Genomic DNA, 13,400 nt, shown 5'->3' with positions numbered 1-13,400 from the left:
GGAAGGGGACCCGAGTGGGTTGCTGCTGCTGGCTTGGGTGGCCAGTTTTATTCCCTTATTTGGCCCCATCCACATCCTGCTGATTGGTCCATTTTACAGAGTGCTGATTGGCCCACTTTACAGAGTGTGGATTGGTTCATTTTACAGAGTGCTGATTGTTCTGTTTTTACAGAGTGCTGATTGGTGCTTTTACAAACGTTTAGCTAGACACAGAGCACTGATTGGCGCATTTACAATCCTTTAGCTGGAAAGAAAATTTCTCCAAGTCCCCACCTGACCCAGGAAGTCCAGCTGGCTTCACCTCTCACCTTTGGTGACTTTGGGGCCACTGTTGAGTGCCAGGTTAGCAATTAGAAAGATGAACTGAATACAAAACAGTGGAGACGTAGGACACGCATGGTTTTCCAGCCACCATGCATCTGTCACACTGTCTAACCACAGTACCCCTCTGAAATTAGTAGTTTTTGTGTCACTTTTCCTTTTTAATTTTGCGCAAATACTCAACTGTAGCGTGGTCCCATATAAAGAAGGGAATTCTAGCAAGCAAAGTTTTTAACCGTAGCCATGTTGACATAACGCAACCTAGTACATCATCTATTGATTGTATTTAGTTAAGGATTGTAAAATTGTGATCTTTTAATTCTGTAATTCTGTATTTCAATTTGGTATTCCCTTGTGGATTTATTACCTAAAATCCTCTGCTTTTAATAGACTAACTTTCTGCATTTGCTAGACCTATTTTGTTATCCAGAGATATTTGTCTAATTCCCATTAGCTATAAATTTTCAGGGTAATAAATGGTTGTCTTAACAACATTCAGTGGTGTCTGATGAGTGACGCTTTGTTCTTCTCTCTTGTTTTTATCTCCTCTGTTGCCTCCTTTTTCTCCTTGTCCAAGAATGAAAGCTACCATTTGAGCTCCTGGCTATTTTTATATTTCCTTTTTAAATAAATTACAATCTTTTGAAAATAATATCTAGATTGTCCCATATTTGTCCGGTAATTCATCTTCGCTATTTTATACTTCATCTGCAACTTGTGCTTTCTGCTAGCTGTTCTCAAGTTTGTCCTCTCGGATTACCATTCTGCTTGTGCTTTTTTTTTTTTTTTTTCCCCCATAGGGGTGACTGTTTGTTGGCTTATAATGCCATTCTTTTCTTACTTCCTTTACTTTGACCCTGCTATTACACAGTTGCTGGTATTGTGCAGAGCCCGTTGCTATTTTGGCCTATCTACCTTTTTCTGAGATTCCTGGTAAATTATTTTTTTTATCAGATTTTGTTGAAAATATCATTCATGTTTATTTTTAAATATTTTACTTGTTCTGTTTGCTTTATAAGGAAATTTTATAAACGTCTACACTGCCATCATATTCTTTCTGTTGGAATTTCCACTACAATTTTTGAAGAACTTTAACTATAAGGAATTTCTTTATTAAATTTACCATAAATCTATGCCTTTGAAGCTTTTACTGAAGATGGTCAGCCTTGATTCTCTACTTCTGTACCCTTAATAAAATAATGTTTAATTCCTTTTGTGGAAGACACATCTTAAAAGTTCACCCCAAAGAATAACCATGTCCCTACTGAGTCTTTTCTTCAGTTTAGATATTCCCTCATTTCCTCTACACATCCTTTATACATTCAACAAAAGAGTTATGTACTAATCTGCATGTCTACATTTGGAGCTCTCCAAGGACAAGGCTGGAATGAAGAATTTATTTTTTATCAAAATGTGCAATTCTCACAGGAAAAAAAAATATATAGATGGGCTGATGTGTTTGCTCAGAAATTTCCAGTAGACAAACTTGGGAAAAAAAAGAGAGGGATGAGACACAGATGATGCACCAATATCTAGGGCTTAAGGGAGTTTCCTGAGAAGGAACTCATCTTTATATAAGGGTAAGATAGAGATGAGTATTTTACATTCATTCATTTGGTGAATGGGTAATGAGTCAGGCACTTGCCTAAACATTTTAGGCATTAATCTGAGTACCAACTAAGTTGATAAGAAAGGTGTTTCATCTAAGCTTGGTAAAGTTGTTCTTATGTTCTTGGGGGTTATTCTATGTTTTTTGTTTTTATTTATTTATTTTTTTGTGAGTACATATTCTATGTTTTTCAAAGGAGGATAACAAAAATGTAAAGAGGAAAATAATATTTTGGAAGACTAAAGATATATAATCAATGGTTAGAAATGCTTCTACTTTGAAGATTCTTGATCAGCCAAGAAATTGACAAGAAACTTCTCAGGAGCTGGCCAAAACAGATAAAGAAAAACTTTCAACAAAGGATTTATTAGAAATGGTAAAAATAGGAAAATTAATCACCATCAACATAATAATATTGGAAAGGGAAGTGTTGAGTGATTACCACAAGGATGGCAGAAAATTAGATCTGTGATCCAGCAAATTGACATGGCTATTAAGAAATATATAATATTGGGGGCCCCAATCACTTTACAGATTTGAAAAACACCTATGATTTTGTGAGTACAGTTCTGTCACCGATGACCATTTTTATTTTCAAGCTAGCATGTTGTTTCCTCTTCATTGTTCCCCCACTAGTCCCTATCTTTTCAAGTTAAGCATTAACTTATGCATATAACTGATTTCAGTACTGTAGTTGTGACCAGATGAGTGTAGAGTTCTGTGGGATAAAAACATTGTTGCCAACAGCCTTACTGATGAACTGCTAAGTTTTGGAGGTAAGGTTTTTTTTTGTTATTTTTCCCTTCTTTGTGTCACTTTCCCTGTAACACGATACCATCTATTCTTCCAGTTATGAGAAATAAAGGCAATTGTTCTACATGGATATTCAGATATTTACTATGGAACTCTATAAGTCTAATTTTATTTTATGTATGTATATATGTATTGAGATGGAGTTTTGCTCTTGTATCCCAGGTTGGGGTGCAAATGGCACAATCTCGGCTCATGGCAACCTCTGCCTCCTGGGTTCAAGCAATTCTCTTGTCTCAGCCTGCTGTGTATCTGTAATTATAGGCACGTACCACCACTCCCAGATAATTTTTGCATTTTCAGTAGAGACGGGGTTTCACCATGTTGGCCAGGCTGGTCTCGAACTCCTGACCTCAGGTAATCCACCTGACTCAGCAAAGTGTTAGGATTATAGGCATGAGCCACTGTGCCTAGCCTATAACTCTAATTTTAAATAATGCATGGGAATCATCTTGGGAACTGATAAAATTAAGTATTTATGTATAAAAGTGACTACTATTCCTCCTTAAATTTTTAGTAATAATTCTTAGTAATGTGTTTATTCTATCAAGCTTTATTGGATTGAAATTCTAGTTACATAAGGTTGGATGATGCTGTTGCTATTGGTTTAAACCTCAGTAATGAACAGTAATTGATTAAAAATAATTTAAAAAGATTTCAGTTAACCTCTGTTTTAAAAAGTAACCATAATTTAAACCTCTGAAGTTTAGAAAGATACATCAACAAAGTTGTGTGTGTGTGTGTGTGTGTGTGTGTGTGTGTGTAGCATGTGCATTTGTGTCTGAGTGGGTAACTTGTGAATTTACAACATTGGTACTAAAGATATATAAAAAGCAATCTTTCGTTTATGTGCTTAACATCTCATTTATACTGAGAAAAATCACATTTTATGTAAATTTAAGACTTCAGTATTAGTGGTCATCATTGACAATAACGGTAATCATCAATATCAGCACTTTTAATTAGAATTTATGAACTATGGTTAACAAAAAGTTTTGCTTTTTTGAGTGTCAATATCCTGGACATTGAAGGTGTCTATTTCCTACTGCCTACTTAGGCATACCTATTAGGTATGGCAAAATCCCAAACAAGACTAAAGGTTTGGAAAATTTAAGGAGTTCAACATAATGAGATACAATTTAAAAATTAACAATAAATATGGAAAAACTATGTTAAATACAACTGGTTTCACAGGAGATGAATAATTCAGAAAAATATCTTTTGTAGTGTACTGTTTACTTCTTTTGTTCCTTCTTTAAATATTAAATAGATATTGATTACTGTGGAGACAAATATCAAACTCTATTAAATGAGTAGGTAAATATTGACTAATATGAAGTGGAGACCAATACTTGCTGAAGGGGACAATAATGATTGATATTCATTAGGAATAAGTTTAGTGTGTGGCCATATAATCTCAGCAAAATATCTCACCAAAATAACTGCAACATTTCTCCTTTAGTGCCTTTAAATGTTATAACGTATAAATCTTATTTTAATCAAAATCATTTTGGAACAAAAAATAGTTTTGGGCTAGATGCCAGTTGAGTGTTCCCTTTTTTCTTCTAGCTATAACAAATAAACAAATATTTAGATATTTTAGATATAAATTTTAATATGAAAGTTTTAATGATCTTAAACCAAGCAATTAGGGCATCTCATTTTCATAAAAAAAAGTGATACAGGTCTATAATTTCTTACCCAAATTCCCTAGGAATAGGTGGTTTTGATAATTCATACTATTATAAATTTTTATAAAATAAATGTGGGTGCATATACCAAATATTAGGCAATGCCCCTACTGCAGTTAGAGTAGCACCCCATACTAAAATTATTTAGTATTTGTGCAGTAAGGAGCATGAATACTTACATTAAGCAAAATAAATTATAAAAAATAAAGTCTCATTTTAATATAGGTCATGTTTACTGAAAAATAAATTTTCATTAATGTATGCTACTAAACAAAAATTATACGAGGCTATAGTTTTAGAATGAGCTCCTAGGCCCAAACAGACCAGACCAAGCCAAAATGCAGTCACTCATGCTGAATGCCACATAGTCAAACTAAAAATGTAAGGAAGCAGATCGATCCACAAACAGAACAGTTTTCCTGAAAACAGGAGATTCCAATCTACCTGAGTCAGTGTAATAAGAAGTCCCCTCTGCTTTACTCTTAAAAAAAGTAACATGAAGTAACTTGATATTAACCAGTCAGCTTCTTTTTCTATTGATTTGTTTCCTTATTCCTACCATAAGAAAACCCATTGTTCTGCTATCGTTCAGTGAGAGCTTTCATTCTATTTTGCAGAATCGAGAGTGCCAGATTCATGAACTGGGAATAAAATCCAATTATTTCTATAACTAAATTTGTTGTAATTTTGTTTCTTGACAGAAGACGGAAAAAAAGAAGCACATTGTTTTGCAGCGTTAAATTGTTTAGACCTGTTTTTAAGTTACTTCAGGCAGGGCACAGAGGCTCACACCTGTAATCCCAGCACTTTGGGAGGCCAAGGCAGGTGACTTCCTTGAGCCCAGGAGTCCCAGACAAGCCTGGGTAACACAGTGAAAACCTGTCTCCACAAAACATGGAGAAATTACCTGAGTGTGGTGGTGTGCACCTGTAGTCCCAGCTACTAGAAAACCTGAAGTGGGAGGATGGCTTGAGCCCAGGAGGTTGAGGCTGCAGTGAGCTGTGAGTGTGCCGCTGTCTCCTGCCTGGGAAACAGAGCAAGATCCAGTCTCAGACAAACAAAAAAAAGTACAAAATGTTTGCATTATTAGCAGTCACATTTTTTTTAACATAGTATTCTGGAGAAGGATTTGTTTTTCTTCTCTAATTAAATGTATATTTTTATGACATCTTAATAAGAATTATCTCACCCACTTAATTATATCTAGTGATGAGTAATCCATTAGTCATTTCTAGGAAAACCTTCTAGTTATGTTGAAAGCAGAAAAGGAAGTTTGCATTGTACACACAGAGAAGGTATCCATGGGTGGTTCACATGACATCTTTTGAATATCCTTGGATTCATCAATCGCTTCCTGCTGCCCCTACCATCTAGATCCTTTCTACTCCAAGTGTGGTCTCAAGCTCAGCAACATTTGCAGCACCTGGGAACTTAACAGAAATGCAGAATCTCAGTTCCCATACCATCTCAAAAAAGCCAGAATCTGCATTTTAAAAAAAAATTCCAGGGATTTTAGGAACATTTCATATTGATTGAAAATGTTCCACCAGGTCATTGGGGAATCAGTCACATTTGCTTCCAAATAGTCTTTACAAATTCTTATCATCATTTTTGAAATAGCTATGTTAATTCACTCACTTTGCTTAACATTTGCATTTTAGGAAAACTTTCATTCAGATAATAAAATATTTCCTTAGGTATGATAAAGCCTTAAATTCTCAGCATTCACATAGACTTCTGGGTGGATTTTCTTCAATAAAGACTCATGCCTGGTAAGTGCACAGAGAGAGTGTGTCTAGATGGTCCATGACTTAGGTTTTAGGGTTATTACACAGAATGAATACAAAAAAAGCCTTTATAAAGAAAGTCCATAGAAGGTGAAAAGATGGGTAGGTATTGTTCTTTGGTAGACAAAATTGGCTAGAGGAAATCCATCTGCACATACAGCTACTATCTCAGAAAGGCCTCTGGATGTAAGAGTTGTGATGCTTTATAAGATGCTGAAGGCTGGGCGTAGTGGCTCACACCTGTAATCCCAGCACTTTGGGAGGCCAAGACAGGTAGATCGTGTGAGGTCAGGAGTTCGAGACCAGCCTGGCCAACATGGTGAAACCCTGTCTCTACTAAAAATACAAAAATTAGCCGGGCATGGTGGCAGGCGCCTGTAGTCCCAGCTACTCAGGAGGCTGAGGCAGGACAACTGCTTGAACCCGGGAGGCAGAGGTTGCAGTGAGCTGAGATTGTGCCATTGCACTCCAGCCTGGGGGATGAGAGCAAGACGTTGTCTCCAAAAAAAAAAAAAAAAAATTGTTTCTGTTATTCCTTGGATGTATTCTTCATCCCTCCTTTCATTTGCAAAGTGACATTTGGGTTTGTCTTCAGAGACCGTAAAGAAAATAGGATCTAGGGATACTGCATGTGGTTTCAGAGCCAGTTTTGAAGAAATACAATCACAGGAGCCACAGACCAAGGGGTAAACAATTGAGTCCTTGCTACCTGTAGCAAGAGAATAAAACAAACTTGATAAATAGCCCTGAGTCTTAATGACACAACAATATGTGATTCCCAGAGACATACATTTTGGCTCTAAATACATTTTCAAATACTATTTTTGAAGAAAGTTTGCTGCACTGTCTGATACACTACATTGTGTTTGACTTGCTTAATGCCAACTGAATGAGAAAGTAGGTGATGATGTAGAAGCTTGCCAAGGGGAAAGCAGCTTAACTAGGCTAGTCTTGATCAATTGAAGAGAAAATAAATGAAAGCGATTCAAGGTCAGGTTATGATGAATTTTATCTCTCACAATAAGAATTATCTACAAAACCCTTTGACAATTTTGGGAATCAATTCACCTGAATCCTAATACACTATAGACAATATATTCAAATTTATACAATTTTTGGACTTCAGAGCTTATTTAAAATAAATAATAATTGCTTTTAATGACAAAATGCATTTCATTGATAGATAATACATTTTATATTAAAGAAGAGGAATAAGTCTAATATTTTTTTGCATCTTCTTGAACATACAAGAACCATAATTTTCCACACTTGTTTTTGTGCAGAAAGCCCTGCAGAAGTGTTCTTTCAAAGCAACAGGAAAAATAAAATAATTTAAAAGTGTTTCTTCACAATTTTGAAGAGGGTACAATCCAGAATTGCTATTTAAAATTAACTTTATTGTTAGAGGTCTGCTAATATAACTTAAAAGAATTCAATTAAACTCAATAACCTGGTTTGCTAATAAATACAATAATGCTGGCAAGCCCTCTTTTCATAGAATTTTCTTAATTATCCTACATAAAGTTCACAGAGTTTTTAGATCTTAGCATGTTCTACTTTATATAAATAAAATTTCATCTTCTTTATGTTTTTCTTAGCTTTATGTGTAATTTCAGTGTAAGATAACAAAGAGAAAATATGAAACAACTGAAAACTGGAATCTTCAGAAACCTTGGTTCATCATTCCCGTTTCTCAACAATTGAAATGTAATTCCCTTTAACTGAGTTTTTTTTTTTTTTTTTTTTTTTTTTTTTTTTTTTTTTTAAATACTGTGTTCTTTCTCTCTCATGCACTGAGGTTAGTGCTTTATTACATGGTGGATCTCAAAGTTTCCAGTTTAGAGTGTGTGTAAGGGAGGGACAATAAAACTGAGCAGCCAAACAGATAATGCTAACTAGGCATGGATAAATATATGATCACATGAACTATTCATTACTGATAATGACTACACTACCCAGTGGAAAACCAGTACTACTTTGGATAACAGCAGACACGTTGTGAAAGTTTACCAGTATAAACATCATGCTAGGCATTCAATATATATATATATAGAGAGAGAGACATTTCTTTTATTTGCACAAAAAAATCACACTTAAACTAGCATAAACAAAATATATTGAATCATAACTAGTAAACAAGATTAAATCTTGAGACAATCAAGGATAAAATTTCACCAGAATCTCTCTCATAGCTGTTATCGTACTTATTGTCTTTCTCTGTGACTAAGGATGGATTTTTCTCTAAGAGGATTAAGGATAAAACTGCCAGGTTTTCGAGGTTTACACATCCCACAGCTTTGTCACTAAAGGAAAAAAAAAAAAATTTCCACACTCCGACTCCAAAGAAGTGGAAAAATTCTTAAGAAAAATCCCCATGTGTTTTGTCCTAGACCAATTGTGAAGACAATGTCAGAATGCTTACGTAACAGCCTAGAATGGATTGAGTAATTTAGAACAATTACCATAACCAGGGAAGTAGCACAGTTCCTTATACATTTTAAATACATTGTATATATTACACACACACACACACACACACACACACAATATCGTAGGCACTGGGAACCAAAGCAACGATCTTAATTGTTTTCAATTGTATTTATATTCTCAGAAGAACTATTTAAGCTACACATAGAATTGTATTTTATAGAGAGGGGACTTTTCATTCACATAGTAGTAAATTGTAGGTCTGAGATCTGAATATAGATTTGTCAACTCTTGTCAACAGAACCATCTTTAGAACAGGGCACACATGGCTTGCCTCAGTCCACCCCTACAGGAATCCCTACATTTTCTTTTGTACTCACACCTTGGAATCCAGTATTCATATTGTCTTCCCTCAAAATATCAAAGTCCCCCTTTGGGTCCGGGGATTAGCTGGTGGCTGATAGTGCCATCCTAGAGGGCTAAGTACCTCCAGCTCCTCTATAGGTTTGATGCCATATGTTTGTCATTTCTTTGGGATGACCATGTCTTTCTTTTGAGGATTTTCTAGACTGTTGCTCCACAATACCAAGGGTTATCTTCTGACGTTTTCTCCTGCTTTAGATCAATATGGTGACTATATGTTCTCATTCTTTCTTGAGCTGTGCTAGACCAAGAATAGGAATTCCTTGTGCAAGTAGGACCAACTCTTCTCATTCTACCCATAGGCTCATAGTCTGTCCTATCTGCTGGTACAGGTATGTGGAAGGCAAGATTGTTTTTATATTGAAAGACATATTCTAAGAATGCTGTAAATACAGCCTAAGGAGTTTAAGAAGACATATTTAGAAGATGTTCTATATTTACAGAGGGTCAAATTCACATGACAGAAATGAAATTATTGCTCACATGTTCCTGAATAGTCTGAGTAAGACGCACCTTTGTGGTCATCATGAACAAAATAGGATATCAACTATTTTTCTGAGACAGGGTCTCACTCTGTCACCCAGGCTGGAGTGCAGTGGCACAATTATGGCTCACTGCAAACTCAGGCTCCTGGGATTATGTAATCCTCCCACCTTAGCCTTCCTAGTAGCACTTAGTAGCTACTTAGCTCCTTCCCAATGCACAGGTGTGCATTGCCTTGCCTGGCTAATTTAAAAAAAATTTTTTTGAGACAGAGTCTCTCTGTGTCTCCCAGGCTGGTATCAGACTCCTGAGCCCAAGTGATCCTCCTGCCTTGGCCTCCCACAGTGCTGAGATTACAGGCATGAGCCACCACACCTGGCCAGTAACAACTTTTGAGAGTCTGGAAACCTTCACAGGACTCCCAAAGAATGATGCAATGTCATGAGTAATATTGTGATTGACTTGAAATAAGTGGTATTAGGGAGCTGCAGAGGCAAGAAGGTCAATATTATTTCAATATTAACACTTACAAAGAGCCATGGAATTATAAGTAATAACAAAATTGCAACCTCTTCCTAGAGGTAGAAAATATGAAATTAGCCAAGAACAGCATATTTGGCAATAAAAATAAAACATGAAGAGTTGGTTCTTGAATTGAAATAGGAAGAGAGCGTACCTGGAGTCTAGGAAAAACCTCTACAACTCTTCATGGGACAATAAACAAATACATATCTACTTTTTCTCTGCCTATGATTCTAAATATGTACCAACAACCAGTACACTTCACATGGGTCCATTATTTTATAACGTATTTTTAAATCAAATGGTTTATATAATCAAGCTCTCTGCAAAAAAATAACCTGCCTGGAGACAAGTATGCTTTACTGATCTGGTGGCAGCCCTGATCTTTAACATACATCAAATGGATAAATGAAATAGCTATAATCCAATGTGTTAAGTGATATAGCTCTCCATAAGTATTGTAGAAAAAGTGTATAAATTGCTATGGAAAACTGAGAAATTTGGCTGTAGGGTCAGAGAGAGTGGGAAAAAAAGAGATGATGTTTGAGTGAATTTTCAAAATATTCATTGATATAATTTCTTAAATAATATTTATTAATGGATTCTTGAAGTTTGAAAGAATGACAAAGGTGTGATGAAAAGGTGAAACTGGTATTTTCTTTGCAGAATATTGTCAAGATATTTATTACATTGAAAATAAAAGAAATAACTGGGCTTAATATGGTTGGAATATTTTGATCCAAACTATACTGTGCATCAAAGGCAAAAATAAGTTGTGCTGGTCAAAACAAATTCAAAATAAGACGGTTCTGAATGTTTACATGTATCTCCCTAAAGAAGATTAGTTGACCAAAAATAACTTAATTATCATTCTTTAAGAGGTGGCTTGGAATAAATAATCCATTGAGAGGGGAAAACAGTATCCTTTTGAGTTTATGATGTAAAAGGAAGATAAACCTTATTCATGGCTCTAAATGGTATAGCATCAGCTTTTTAAACCAAGGTTCCAAAGTAACCCGTGGTAAAGAACAAAACTACTGCCTGGTAGCTAACAACTCTGAGTCTCAGTCCATACAATCACATCTCAGTTTTCACACATATCAGATGTGAGACTATTGAAAATTACTTAATCACTCAATGCTTTATCTGTAAAATGGATATAGTAGTACGTATGTCAAATAATTGTTAAAAAATAAATTGACTAGTGTCTGTAAATTGTTTGGATCACTTTCTAACATATATACATGAATCATAAATGTCATTTATAATTTATCTTACTAACTCTGAAAACTCTGATCATCAAGCAAATTTGCTGGTTTGTAGAAGACCAGAAGTCATTAATACTATAGTTAATGTAAGCTGTTTAAGCCACATCCTTCATGTGGGGATGAATTCCAAGACTTCTATTATCTTCCGCAGCTGGGTCCCCAATGGGAGATGGTAGATGGTAGAGTGGAGGGACTAAGCGTGCATGGGAAATTGTGTCATTACAATTTTGTCTTTTTATAGAGATTTCTCTTCTGTTAAAAATCCTCACACCATAAACAAAATCAATTTTAACTTCCAAAAATAAAATTCCACATGGATTTCAAGCTTAAATATAACAAGTTTCAAGAAGAAAATATGTAAATGAAAATATGTAAAATATGAAAATATGTAAAATATCTAAATGTAAACATTGACACAATGAAAAAAGTGAAAATGGAAGTCACAGTGTGGGAGCACATATGTCCATACATGGACAAGTGACTGATTCATGTCCAGAATAAATAATTCCTACTGATCAATAAGAAGAGGCAGAAAATCAATATGTATACACATACACACACATGCAATATGTATATATATGTGCACACACATACATACATGTATGTGTGTGTATATATATATGTGGACAGGATCTTGCTCTGTCACCCAGGCTGTAGTGCTGTGCCTTGAACATGGCTTACTGCAGCCTTGACCTCCTGGGCTCCCACCTCAGCCTATTGAGTAGCTGGTACTACAGGCACATGCCACAACCCCTGACTAATGTTTTATAGAGATGGGGTTTCACCATGTCCAGGCTAAAAACAAATATTAATCAACAATATGACACTGAAAAATAATCCAGAAACAAAAGCACATGTTATGAGATTTTACTTATATAAACTTCAAAAAGCAAAAGAAAAAATAAAAGTGGAAAGCAAGACAATCTAAGGTCTTTTGATGTAGGATAAAGGTTACTGTTGTGGAAAGTATTCATCTGGCATGAGCATACCTGGAAAAGTCTCAGGTGTTGGTAACTGTCTATTATTTGGTTGATTACACAGCTTTGTCAACTCTGAACATTCGTTTGCCTCTATATATTTGATTTCTGAATTTTTTTGTAGTAGGTTATAAATCAGTAAAAGATTAATTTCTTCTTTTAATTTTTGGTGTTGAAAAGGGCTTTATTTGGTGGAACATCATGGATTGGATAGAGATAACAAAGACTGAAAATTACCAAATAGTGTTTTGCAAGGCAGGGCAAGCATTGGACATTTCAACAGATGAAGCATCAAGAGCTAAATATGATGGTAGAAATGGTGAGCTCCGGGTGTAGCAGAGGTCCTGGAAAAAAGGGAGACTCAAGAAAAGTTTTGAATGAATTAATGAATGTCTAGAGGTGAGAAAAAGCATGATGTTTTCAAGAAGAACAAGTAGTTGTATGTACTGAGCTACTGAAAAGCGAATAATTGTTTAATTGTTACTTAAAACTAATTTATTCTAAAAATAACAAACAGATACTTTTTGTTACTGAAGAGCTGAAATGTAGAAATTCAATGGTTATAAAGGAACAAGCTATGATTTATAGTGTGATAACTTAAATTTTGAGCCAAAACTCAATCTTACCTTTGGAAGAGCCTAATCCAGAAAATTATTTTATATAAGAAAATCATATGTAAAAATTCAAAATTAAATTTTTTTTTACAAACTTACTGTACCTAGGAAATCACCTCTGAAATATATTCTCAATTAACCCTAATAAAAATCTGTGGTGACAGCTAATAATTAATCTAACTTTAGAGGTCTCAGTTTATTTTGGCAGTATGTTCAGGCTCACAGAGCTGGTTGGTAGCAGATACAGGAATGAAATTTAGATATAATATCCTATTTATGCTCTTCCCAATAAGTTCATGGTATAAAATAAGAGGTCAAGTATTCATAAAATCAAGTTTTGTACATGAGTGGTTTTTCATAATCAAGGATTGAGGTGGCTTTAGTAACTATGACACAAAATTGAAAAGCCAAAAGAAAACAGAATACAATATATTGTTAATTACTATGGTCATTATGTTGTACTTGAAA

Source organism: Theropithecus gelada, chromosome 16 (assembly GCF_003255815.1).
Source record: "Theropithecus gelada isolate Dixy chromosome 16, Tgel_1.0, whole genome shotgun sequence".
In the NCBI taxonomy this organism is placed as follows: Eukaryota; Metazoa; Chordata; class Mammalia; order Primates; family Cercopithecidae; genus Theropithecus; species Theropithecus gelada.
Note: the sequence above shows the minus strand (reverse complement) of the source record.